General features: G+C 38.8%; 1 protein-coding gene across 1 annotated transcript in view; it reads right to left on the reverse strand.

Annotated features, from left to right (window-relative positions):
* Nucleotides 1–14,309, reverse strand: part of Potefam2 (POTE ankyrin domain family member 2) — a 178,727-nt gene continuing 164,418 nt past the window's right edge. The window contains exon 18 of the mRNA XM_039094164.2: nt 1–2,921. The gene's annotated coding sequence lies outside the window, so the exon portion shown is untranslated. The remainder of the gene's footprint in view (nt 2,922–14,309) is intronic.

Consider the following 14,309-nt stretch of genomic DNA (forward strand, 5'->3'; position numbering starts at 1 on the left):
TTCAGCTGTTCCTGTGGGACTGTGTCCTGAGTCCACCAGGCAGGTCACTTGGAGCAGAAAATTTGGTCTTACCTGTGGTCCCATGGCTCAAGTTGCTCATGGGGGGCTGCTTTTGAGCTCTCTGTGAGGCCTCAACCAGGAGGGCCTGCCCTGCCTTTTCCTGGAGCCCCCATGCACCGGGGTCCCAGATGGCATTAGGTGTTCTCCTCTGGAGTCTGTAATGTGGGCAGAGTGTAGTCTCTTCCGGTCTCCCAAGCGTGCCTGCGCCTCTGAAGGTTTAGCTCTCCCTCCCACGTGATTTGGGTCCATGTGGGACTTTCTTACAATGTGTAACATACACTTACCATGCCTAACAAGTTTTACTAATATCATCTCAAATGTGATATCACCATTTCTGGAATTTCAGTAATAGTTATTTTTATCACAATGTCCTTTAAGGAAACCAATGGCTTCCTTTAAATGGTCAGGTTCTTTTTTAATCATGAATTAAGATTTTCAACTCTTACCAAATTGTAGATTATTTGGTACTGCATCCATGGAATGTTTCATTACCAACACAAATATTTTCCAAGAGAATATCAAAACATGCTTATAGCATATATGAGTACTAAGTGTTACATATTTTCAAGGCCACATAATAATTTTTATCTTACATTTTCTTTTAAAATATAACTAAACTAAACCTAATTTAAATTTTTATTCTTTGATCAGTGCTCCTTTTGGCCCTCTTTTAAATTTATTCTTAGTTACTTTGGACATGTAGAAAACAGGAACTCTCCTTTCACACAATATATTAGACTGTCTATGTTATCTATCCTTCAGAAGTAAATCAATGGGGGTATCTCTGGTGACTAGCTTGAGGCCTGGTTCTTGGGAGACTTTTATATGCAGGGTCTATGGGAGGGACCCTAGCTTATATTGTTCCCTTTGGAGAATATAAAGTCTGAAATGGCTATTTCCTATAGCCAAGCAGGAATTCTGCAGGAAGAAGAGAAACATCAATCTACCCTTAAACCATCCTTCATTTTTTTTCTTTTGTACAACATGTTCAGGGTTAAAGATGGAGCAAAGAATGAGGGAATAGTCAACCAATGAGTGCCCTAGCCTGAGAAAAATTCCATGTAAGAGTTTATAACATGGACTTCTCACTGATATTGTGCTGTGTTTAAAAACAAAAACCTAGCATAACTACCTCCTGAGAGGCTTCATCTAACCGAGGATGAATCCGGTTGCAGAGACCAACAGTCAAACATCAGGCAATGCTTGAGAAATTTTGTGGAAAAATCTGGGACAGATTATTATCGTTGTTGTTATTATTATTAATAATTACTATTAATAAAGAATTTTATAATAGCTCAATATTTCAGCAGAAAACTTTATGAAAGATCTATGTTCATTACTTTAATACTGGTAATTCAATTTCAAAATAAATGACAGATGTATTGTTGTCTAGACAACATTTTAAATTTCTTTTATTTTGATCATTTGGTAAATTAATCAATGCCACAAACCAATTCCATTTTGCATTTCCCTATGCAACTTTCCCCATATTTCAACATTTCCCCTTCCAACTTATTGGCTTTGTTTTTGATAACTAAGTATGTTCAGTTAGTGATGTCAAATTGTAAATAGATTTAGGGCCATTTACTAGAGAATGCAGATCCTAACATAAACAGCATCCTCAAAATAGAATAAGTTTTTCTCCCATAGGCACACTATACTGACTATAGCTTATAGTACACTGGGGGAGCCCCAAAATATATCTAATGGAATGTCAGGGTTTACACTTTTTGATCTTGTGGAGATTGTTGAGTAATCAGAATTTCAAGAACTGCATCATATTTTAATGATAGCACTTCACAATATTCCTTAGTTGCTGGTTATTACTTCCTTCTGCCTCTTCTTATACCATAATGTTTCCTAAACCTTGATGATGAGCAGATTTGGTTAGCTGTTCTATTTAAGTTGAACTAGCAAGTATGATATTCTCTATAATTTAAATCATTATGCATTTTTGAATTGACAGCTGTGTACTATGTAATAAGATATAAATAACCTTTTATATCTAAGTTCGAGAGAAGCCTATGTGTTAGGTTTTAAACCTAAATATTTAGAAATATATTTAATGTTATGACCACTCAGCAAAATAACAACATATTGTGATTCGTTATGTTACACCATCACTCATGTGTTTTTCAACAGTATTACAATGTAAATCCTGAAATACATTCCTGTTAAAGAGCCTTCAAATTAAAAAGAAAAGCAGTTATTAATAGCATAAGATCATTGTACTTATCATGCCAAGTACTGAAAATTCATCTCACATGGAAAATTATTTAAGTACTTTTTGTAAAATATTTGCAGTTCTAGATCAATATAAAGGGTTTCATTATTACTGCCTATCTATACATACCATTCACTTGGCAATATTTTTTCTGGAATGTAATAATATCACAAAAACTGTAGTGGTAGTGTATACCAAATGAAATAATTTGTAAATCCAAGAGCCAATTTTCAGATACCATACAATTCAATAATAAAAGTTAAGCAACATTAAAGAATTAAAGTGCCTAATTATATAGTTTGTTCCAATAAAATGAGTTCAAGGCTCATATATTAAAACTTTATTATTTAGCTTATTTTCTATATTTTTCCATGGTAGAAACCTTATATTTTGATATAATACTTAATGAGAAGCCAGCTTTCTGATGATGTAGATGTGATTGATATACTGCATAAGCAGTTAAATTTTATTAATATTTTCAGATTTCGCAAGTGTTTTTCTGAACTTGTAAAAAGAATGTATCTGTGGTCTTAACAGAATAATATAGCACTTTGGAGAAAAGATGCAAAGAAGCAGTCCTGCCCTTGAGGCCAAGATGCAGAAGATCTCCACAGCAACCATAGCCTTGCCCTTGGAGCTGTAATAGACAGAGAGGAAAGTGATCCAGACGCTGCAGAATACCAACATGCTAAATGTCAGGAGCTTGGACTCATTGAATGTATCAGGCAGATTCCTGGCCAGGAAAGCTACCGTGAAACTTGCTAGAGCAATAAAGCCCATGTATCCCAGGACACAGTAGAAGGCAATCACTGAAACTTTGTTGCAAACAATGATAATGTGGCCATGTACCAGGTGTACATCACCATCAACAAAGGGAGGTGAAATTCTCAGCCAAATTACACAGATTATCAGTTGGATCGTGGTGCATATAGGAATGATGTAGTTAGGAGCCCCTGACACAAGCATCCCCATTAGCCTTCTTCCTGGAACAGTGGCCTTGAACGCCAGTACTACAGTAATTGTCTTGGTCAAGACAGTTGAGGCAGCCACAGTGAACACAATGGCAAATGTCTGCTGCAGAATGCAGCTGACCACACTGGGATGACCAATGTAGAGCAAGGAACAGATAAAACAAAATATGAGGGAAATGAGTAGGACATAGCTGAGAGTTTGGTTATTGACCTTGACTATAGGAGTTTCTCGGTGTTTCACGAAGACACAGAGTACAACAAATGTAAGAACAGAGAAGAACAGAGCCAAGCCAGCCAGAGCCATTCCCAAGGACTCTACATAATCAAGAAAGGTCACAGCTCTTTTGAGACAGTGAGTTTGATCGGTGTTGGCATACTGATCCTCGGGACACTTTATACATTGATCCATGTCTAATATAGGAAGTGAAGTATATCAGATCAAATTATTCTTCTTAATCATAGGATACATTAAATTAATGCAATGGAAAACCATAACTAAATTAGACATACATCATGTAGTATACTGAAATTTAAACGTGGAAGCTGATAGCAATTTCCAGTACTTATAAATTAATGCAAGTTTTTGGTAACATTTATCTTATATACTCAAGTGGTATGTAATATTTTCCAAAAAACATACTGTTACATAATATTCAGGTTTATATAATAATGTACCTTGGATTGATCATTCATGGAAATACAGTTTTGTCATTCATAATTTTGTATTTTATGCATAACTAGAACTTAGAAGAAACTATTTACTTGTACCTTATGATCTATTTGTCAGAAAAATGTTTTGTCCCATATATGGTCTCAAGTGGCTCTTTAGATATATAAACTCCAACACTCCATGTCTTAGAATATAGCATACAGCAAACACTGCTTAATTTTTATACTATCTAAATATGTTTTAATACAAGTTCTTAAACACACAACAAAGAATGTTGTTTACCATACATTATGTAAATTTATTAATGGAAAAGACACATAACACTAGACAAAGTAATAGCTGTAAAACTTCCGAGATTTGGAGTTCAGGCAAACTCAATCAATTCCTCACTAAGTCTAGAAAACTACTAATGAAGGGGTATAAAGATCATAAGAGCTAAATAATCAGAATTTTATGTGAGACTCTATTTCCAAGGAATTTTGCAAGCAGCATATATAAAAATCTCAGCAAATTGCCTGCTTAAACATAAATTGAATGGCCTTCTGGTCTGTACTTGTTCTGGGTCAGATTGGCATTTTTAAACCCCTCTCACAGTAAGCTTGTCTCTCAGGAGATCTGCTGCAGCCAGAGCCATAGAACTCCCAGGAGACCTGCTGCAACCCAGGGAAATAGGAGGTAAGATTCAGATAAACCCAAGCCAGCTAACACCAGAGATAACCAGATGGTGAGAGGCAAGGGCAAGATCAAAAGCAATAGAAGCCAATATATTTTGACACCAACTGATGCCAAAAAGCACATATTAAAAGGAGTCTTGTATAGCTGTCCCATGAGAGGCTCTGCTAGCACCTGACCAATCTAGATGCAGATGCTCACAGCCAACTATCAGATTGAGCAAGTGGATTCCAATGGAAAAGCTAGGGGATGGACCAAAGGAGCTGAACAGGATTGCTACCCCATAGAGAGAACAACAATATTAGCTAACTGTACCCCATAGAGCTGGCAGAGAATAAATCATGAAATCAAAGTGTACATTTGGAGGAACCCATAGCTGAAGCTGGATATGTAGCAGATAACTGCCTTATCTGACATCAATGGGAGGGGAGGCCCTTTGTCTTGTGGGGGCTTGGTACCAAAGTTTTGGGGGATGCTAGGCCAGTGAGGCTGGAATGGTTGGATAGGTTGGGAGTACCCTTATAGTGGTGGGTGAAGGGGGGATGGAATGGAGGGTTTGCAGAATAGAAACGAAGAAGGGGAACAACATTTGAAATGTAAATAGATAAAATAAGCAATGTAAAAGAAATGTTGAACATTCTTATTCATCAGGGAAATGCAAATAAAAATGACCCTGACTTTCTTCATTATTCCAATGATAATGGCTAAGATACAAAACTCAGGTGACTACATGCTCGCAAAGATGTCAAGAAAGAGAAGACTCCTCCATTACTGGTTTGATTGCAAACTGGTACAACCACTCAGGAGATTGATCTGGAGATTCCTCAGAAAATTTGAAATATTTCTGCCAGACCCAACTGCACCACTCGTGGACCTATACTCAAATATTCCCCACCATACCAGAGGGACCCAAACTCCACGATGTTCATAGCAGTTTTATTCATAATAGCTAGAATCTGCAAACAATCCTGATATCTCTCACAGGAATAATGGATACAGAAAATGTGGTTCATTTACACAATGAAAACTAAACTAGTATTAAGAAAGAGGACATGAGATTTGCAGGTAAAAGGATGTAACTGGAAAATATCATTCTGAGTGATCTCACCAAGACCCCAAAGTGCATTCATGATGTGTACTCAGGAAAACTGAATATTAGCCAAAATATACAGTATTCCTAAGATCAAGTCTCTGAGTTGCTAATTGCAATCTTTCCCACTGGGGCCAAGGCAAGGCAGCCCAATTAGGGGAAAAGATTCACAAATAGGAAACATAGTTGGGACAGTTCCCATTCAGATTTGGGGACTCATATGAAGATCAAGCTGCACATTTTTACATATATGTTGGGGTACTGCATTCAGTCCAAACATGCTCTTGGATTTGTGGTTCAATCTCAAGTGCTCCCAAGGATCCAGGTTATTTGACACTGTTGTAGAGTTTCAGTCATCTCCAAGGACCCAAATACTTCAACCAACTTTTCCATAAGACATTCTGAGCTCGTTTCAATGTACAGCTGAGGCCAGCTGTTCCTGTTTCATTTGGCTGCTGGGTAGACACTCTCAGAGGACATTTATGCAAGGCTCACATGGGCAAGCATGGCTGAGTATAAGTAATTGTGTCAGGGATTGTTACTAGTCATTTTTATGGGTCTCAAGTTGGACTAGTTATTGGCTGGTCATTCCTTTATTCGCTGATCTATTTTTTCCCTGTATTTCTCATAGATAGGACCAATTTTGGGTGAAAAGATTTAAGAGTGGTTGATATTCTTATCTCTCACTGAATATCCTACCTGTCTACAGAAGTTGGTCACTTCAGACTCCATATACTCATTGATAAGAGTCTCAACTAAAGCCACCCCCTATGATCATTGGTAGTGTCCTGTGTCCCAGGTCTCTGGCATACCTTGCCAGCTTCCAATTTTCACTGAATCTCTGACCCATTGGCCCTCTCTCATGTCTCCACACTTAATGCTCAACCCCTTTATTTGTCCTTTCTTTCTGCTCTCCCCACCCCCAGCATTTTCCCTCCATTTACCATCCTACACTTTTTGCCTAACATCCACTTACAAGTGAGTACATTCAATAAACATCCCAAAGTGTGGTTTAACTCACTCATGGTGATATTTTCTAATTCCATCTATTTTCCTGAAATATTCATGTTGTTCTTTTTTTTTAATAGCTGCATAGTATTCTATTGTGTAAATGAACCACATATGCTGTATCCATTCTACCATTGAGGGACATGTGGGTAGTTTCTAATTACCACTTATTATCAATAACACTGCCATGAACATAGTGGAGCATATTTCCTTGTGGTATGGTAGAGAATTAATCTGATGTATACCCACAAGTGGGTATAGTTGGGTCTTCATGTAAAATAATTTTCAATTTTCCTGAGGAGTCACCAGATTATGCAGAGAGGTTGTACCATTTTGCATTCTCACCAAACCTGCCCACAGAAACCTGATCTCCTAAGCCCAGAAGAGGGAGCCCACTTTTTTTCATTGACTATCCAAAAAGAGAGCTAGAAAACTAGTATACTCCAGGAGCACATAGGGCATGGGAACTGCAAAGAAGCCTGGGACAAGACACTTTCAGTCTACATCTACATCCAGAGCTAAGGCTGTCCCTAAGACCTATGGACCTAAAACCTGCCTGCAGAAAGACTGCCAGGAGCACTCTCAATCCCAAAACCACAGTTGGGAGCCAAATTTCATCTCACTTACTGTCCAAGGAAAGACCCAAGAGGAGCATGCAAGACACAGGAATTTCAGTGTGGCCTGGGAAAGGACCCTTCAGGTCTCCAGCTGTGTTCAGAGGTAAGGTGGTCTAGTCCCAAGCACTCTGGACCCAAAATATGCCCACACAGAGCTCGTCTCACAGGACAGCTCTCACTCCTAAGATTGCAGGCTCAGAGACTCAGAGGCTCAGAGGCTCAAATTCTCAGAGGCTCCCAGGCTCCCAGGCTCCCAGGCTCCCAGGCTCTCAGGCTCACAGGCTCACAGGCTCACAGGCTCACAGGCTCACAGGCTCACAGGCTCACAGGCTCATGGGAGAGACAAGGTCCAATCAGAGATTACAAGAACAAAAAGGTCAGCAATAACCCAATGGAGAAAGGAAAGAAAGAACCTAAGGAATAGAAACCAAGACTATTTGGCATCATCAAAACCCAATTCTCCAACCACAACAAACATTAGACATCTCCACACACTGGAAAAGTAAGACTTGAGTTTTAAAAACACATGTCCTGTTGATGATAGGGGACTTTAAGAAGGATATAAATAACACCCTTAAAAATACATGAGAACACAGGTAAACAAGCAGAATCCCTTAAAGAGGAAACACAAAAAAAAATCCCTTAAGGAGCTACAGGAAAACACCAACAAACAGGTAAAGGATTGAACAAAACCAGTCAATATCTAAAAATGGAAATAGAAGCAATAAGGAAATCACAAAGGAAGACATACCTGGAGATAGAAAACCTAGGAAAGTGTTTAGGAGTCATAGACACAAGCATCACCAATAGAATACAAGAGATAGAAGAGAGAATGTCAGGAGTAGAAGATACCATAAAAAGCATTGACACAATAGTCAAAGAAAATGCAAAAAGCAAAAAGCTCCTATTCCAAAACATCCAGGAAATTCGGAGCAAAATGAGAAGACCAAACCTAAGGATAATAGGTTAAAAAGGAGAATGAATTCCCAACTTAAAAGGCTTGTAAATATCTTCAACAAAATTATAAATAAACTTCCCTAACCTAAAAAATGAGATGCCCATGAACATTCAAAAATCCTGCAGAACTCCAAAAAGTTTGGACTGGAAAATAATTTCTTCTCATAACATACTAGTCAAAATACCAAATACACAAAGGAAAGAATATTAAAACCAGTAATAGAAAATGGTCAAGTAACATATAAAGGCAGACCTATCAGAAATATACAAGATTTCTCCAAAGAGATTATGAAGACTAGAAGATCTTGGACATATGTCATATAGGCCCTAATAGAACACAAATGCCTGTCCAGGCCACTATATCCAGCAAAACTGTCAATGATCATAGATGAAGAAACCAAAATATTTCAAGAAAAAAAGGAATTCACACAATATCTTCATACAAATCCAGTCCTACAAAAAGGACTCCCACACAAGCAGGGAAACTACATACTAAGAAAAGGCAGAAAAGTAATCTTCTCGCAACAAAGCCAAAAGAAGATAGCAACACAAACATAATTCCACCTATAACAACAAAAATAACAGGAAACAACAACCAATATTCCTTGATATCTATTAACATCGATAGATTCAATTCTCCAATAAAAAGACACAGACTAACAAACTGGAAACGTAAACAGGACCCAGCATTTTGCTGCATACAGGAAATTCATCTTGGTGATAAAGACAGACTCTACCTAAGAGTAAATGCCTGTAAATTTTTTTCAACCAAATGGTCTCAAGAAAGAAGCTGGAATAGCCAATCTAATATCGAGTAAAATTGACTTTCAACCAAAAGTTATCAAAAAAGGATACATTGTATACATAAACGGAAAAAAATCTACTGAGATGAACAATCAATTCTGAACATCTATGCTCCAAATATAAGGGGCACCCACATTTATAAAAGAAACTTTACTGAAGCTCAAAGCACACATTGTACCTCAAATAATAATAGTGGGAGACTTCAACACCACACTCTTTAATGGACAGATCATGGAAACAGAAACTGAACATAGACTTAGAGAAACTAACAGAAGTTATGAACCAAATTTACTTAATAGATATTTATAGAACATTGCATTCTAAAACAAAGAATATACCTTCTTCTCAGCACCTCATGGTACTTTCACAAAATTTGACCATATTATTGGTCAAAAACTAACAACAAACAAAGAATCAATGAAACCAGGAGCTTTTTCTTTGCGAAAATCAACAAGATAGATGAATCGTTAGCCAGAATAACAAGAGGGCCCAGAGACAGAATAGAAATTACCAAAATGAGAAATGAAAAGGGAGACCTAACAGAAACTGAGGAAATTAAAAAAAAATCAGATCTTCCTAATAAGTTCTATCCCAACTAAACTTGAACATCTGGGGGAATCGGGCAATTTTCTAGACAGATACAATGTACGAAAGTTAAAATCACCATCAGATAACCGTTTATACTCTGATAAAACCTAAAGGAATAGAAGCATTCATTAAAAGACTCATAGCGGAGACACCGCTGGAACCTGGAGGAAACAGACCGGATAAACAGTTCTCTGCACCCAAATCCCGTGGGAGGGAGAGCTAAACCTTCAGAGAGGCAGACAAGCCTGGGAAACCAGAAGAGACTGCTCTCTGTACACACATCTCGGACGCCAGAGGAAAACACCAAAGGCCATCTGGAATCCTGGTGCACTGAAGCTCCCGGAAGGGGCGGCACATATCTTCCTGGTTGCTGCCGCCACAGAGAGCCCGTGGGCAGCACACCGCGAGCAAACTTGAGCCTCGGGACCACAAGTAAGACCAACTTGTCTGCTGCAAGAAAGCTGCCTGGTGAAATCGGGACACACAGAGGCAGAATTCCTCTAGGACCGGGCACATCCTGTGTTTACCGGAAGTCCCACACCCGCGGATCCCGTGGGCTCTCCTGAGGCTGCAGAGCAGAAGAGACCACCAACACTGCCCACCCCTGCCCACATCCCTGGCCCAAGAGGAAACTGTATAAGGCCTCTGGGCTGCCGTGGGGGAGGGCCCAGGAGCGGCAGGACCCCTGCCTGAGACACCACCAGAACCTGAAGGAAACAGACCGGATAAACAGTTCTCTGCACCCAAATCCCGTGGGAGGGAGAGCTAAACCTACAGAGAGGAAGACAAGCCTCTGGAACCCTGGTGCACTGAAGCTCCCAGAAGGGGCGGCACGGGTCTTCCTGGTTGCTGCCGCCGCAAAGAGCCCGTGGGCAGCACCCTGCGAGTGAACTTGAGCCTTGGGACAACAGGTAAGACCAACTTGTATGCTGCAAGTGACCTGCCTGGTGAACTCAAGACACAGGGCCACAGGAACAGCTGAAGACCTGTACAGAGGAAAAACTACACGCATGAAAGCAGAACGCTCTGTCCCCATAACTGGCTGAAAGAAAACAGTAAAACAGGTCTACAGCACTCCTGACACACAGGCTTATAGGGACAGTCTAGCCACTGTCAGAAATAGCAGAACAAAGTAACACTAGAGATAATCTGATGGCGAGAGGCAAGCTCAGGAACCCAAGCAACAGAAACCAAGACTACATGGCATCATCGGAGCCCAATTCTCCCACCAAAACAAACATGGAATGTCCAAACACACCAGAAAAGCAAGATCTAGTTTCAAAATCATATTTGATCATGATGCTGGAGGACTTCAAGAAAGACGTGAAGAACTCCCTTAGAGAAACACAGGAAAACATTAATAAACAAGTAGAAGCCTACAGAGAGGAATCACAAAAATGCCTGAAAGAATTCCAGGAAAACATAAATAAACAAGTAGAAACCCATAGAGAGGAGTCACAAAAATCCCTGAAAGAATTCCAGGAAAACACAATCAAACAGTTGAAGGAATTAAAAATGGAAATAGAAGCAATCAAGAAAGAACACATGGAAACAACCCTGGATATAGAAAACCAAAAGAAGAGACAAGGAGCTGTAGATACAAGCTTCACCAACAGAATACAAGAGATAGAAGAGAGAATCTTAAGGAGCAGAAGATTCCATAGAAATTATTGACTCATCTGTCAAAGATAATGTAAAGCGGGAAAAAGCTACTGGTCCAAAACATACAGGAAATCCAGGACTCAATGAGAAGATCAAACCTAAGGATAATAGGTATAAAAGAGAGTGAAGACTCCCAGCTCAAAGGACCAGTAAATATCTTCAACAAAATCATAGAAGAAAACTTCCCTAACCTAAAAAAAAAAAAGAGATACCCATAGGCATACAAGAAGCCTACAGAACTCCAAATAGATTGGACCAGAAAAGAAACACCTACCATCACATAATAGTCAAAACACCAAATGCACAAAATAAAGAATATTAAAAGCAGTAAGGGAAAAAGGTCAAGTAACATATAAAGGCAGACCTATCAGAATCACACCAGACTTCTCGCCAGAAACTATGAAGGCCAGAAGATCTTGGACTGATGTCATACAGACACTAAGAGAACACAAATGCCAGCCCAGGTTACTGTATCCTGCAAAACTCTCAATTAACATAGATGGAGAAACCAAGATATTCCATGACAAAACCAAATTTACACAATATCTTTCTTCAAATCCAGCACTACAAAGGATAATAAATGGTAAAGCCCAACATAAGGAGGCAAGCTATACCCTAGAAGAAGCAAGAAACTAATCGTCTTGGCAACAAAACAAAGAGAATGAAAGCACACAAACATAACCTCACATCCAAATATGAATATAACGGGAAGCAATAATCACTATTCCTTAATATCTCTCAACATCAATGGCCTCAACTCCCCAATAAAAAGACATAGATTAACAAACTGGATACGCAACGAGGACCCTGCATTCTGCTGCCTACAGAAAACACACCTCAGAGACAAAGACAGACACTACCTCAGAGTGAAAGGCTGGAAAACAACTTTCCAAGCAAATGGTCAGAAGAAGCAAGCTGGAGTAGCCATTCTAATATCAAATAAAATCAATTTTCAACTAAAAGTCAGCAAAAAAGATAAGGAAGGACACATCATATTCATCAAAGGAAAAATCCACCAAGATGAACTCTCAATCCTAACTATCTATGCCCCAAATACAAGGGCACATACATATGTAAAAGAAACGTTACTAAAGGTCAAAACACACATTGCAACTCACACAATAATAGTGGGAGATTTCAACACCCCACTCTCATCAATGGACAGATCATGGAAACAGAAATTAAACAGAGATGTAGACAGACTAAGAGAAGTCATGAGCCAAATGGACTTAATGGATATTTAAAGAACATTCTATCCTAAAGCAAAAGGATATACCGTCTTCTCAGCTCCTCATGGTACTTTCTCCAAAATTGGCCATATAATTGGTCAAAAAACGGGCCTCAACAGGTACAGAAAGATAGAAATAATCCCATGCGTGCTATCGGACCACCACGGCCTAAAACTGGTCTTCAATAACAATCAAGGAAGAATGCCCACATATACTTGGAAATTGAACAATGCTCTACTCAATGATAACCTGGTCAAGGACGAAATAAAGAAAAAAATTAAAAACTTTTTAGAATTTAATGAAAATGAAGGTACAACATACCCAAACTTATGGGACACAATGAAAGCTGTGCTAAGAGGAAAACTCATAGCGCTGTGTGCCTGCAGAAAGAAACAGGAAAGAGCATATGTGAGCAGCTTGACAGCACACCTAAAAGCTCTAGAACAAAAAGAAGCAAATACACCCAGGAGGAGTAGAAGGCAGGAAATAATCAAACTCAGAGCTGAAATCAACCAAGTGAAACAAAAAGGACCATAGAAAGAATCAACAGAACCAAAAGTTGGTTCTTTGAGAAAATCAACAAGATAGATAAACCCTTAGCCAGACTAACAAGAGGACACAGAGAGTGCGTCCAAATTAACAAAATCAAAAATGAAAAGGGAGACATAACAACAGATTGAGAGGAAATTTAAAAAATCATCAGATCTTACTACAAAAACCTATATTCAACAAAACTTGAAAATCAGCAGGAAATGGACAATTTCCTAGACAGATACCAGGTACCGAAGTTAAATCAGGAACAGATAAACCAGTTAAACAACCCCATAACTCCTAAGGAAATAGAAGCAGTCATTAAAGGTCTCCCAACCAAAAAGAGTCCAGGTCCAGATGGGTTTAGTGCAGAATTCTATCAAACCTTCATAGAAGACCTCATAGCAATATTATCCAAACTATTCCACAAAATTGAAACAGATGGATCACTACCGAATACCTTCTACGAAGCCACAATTACTCTTACACCTAAACCACACAAAGACACAACAAAGACAGAGAACTTCATACCAATTTCCCTTATGAATATCGACGCAAAAATACTCAACAAAATTTTGGCAAACCGAATCCAAGAGCACATCAGAACAATCATCCACCATGACCAAGTAGGCTTCATCCCAGGCATGCAGGGATGGTTTAATATACGGAAAACCATCAACGTGATCCATTATATAAACAAACTGAAAGAACAAAACCACATGATCATTTCATTAGACGCTGAGAAAGCATTTGACAAAATTTAACACCCCTTCATGATAAAAGTCCTGGAAAGAATAGGAATTCAGGGCCCATACCTGAACATAGTAAAAGCCATATACAGCAAACCAGTTGCTAACATTAAACTAAATGGAGAGAAACTTGAAGCAATCCCACTAAAATCAGGGACTAGACAAGGCTTCCCACTCTCTCCCTACTTATTCAATATAGTTCTTGAAGTTCTAGCCAGAGCAATCAGACAACAAAAGGAGGTCAAGGGGATACAGATCGGAAAAGAAGAAGTCAAAATATCACTATTTGCAGATGATATGATAGTATATTTAAGTGATCTCAAAAGTTCCACCAGAGAACTACTAAAGCTGATAAACAACCTCAACAAAGTGGCTGGGCACAAAATTAACTCAAATAAATCAGTTGCCTTCCTCTATACAAAAGAGAAACAAGCCGAGAAAGAAATTAGGGAAACGACACCCTTCATAATAGACCCA

This window comes from Rattus norvegicus, chromosome 1, assembly GCF_036323735.1.
Source record: "Rattus norvegicus strain BN/NHsdMcwi chromosome 1, GRCr8, whole genome shotgun sequence".
Classification (NCBI taxonomy): Eukaryota; Metazoa; Chordata; class Mammalia; order Rodentia; family Muridae; genus Rattus; species Rattus norvegicus.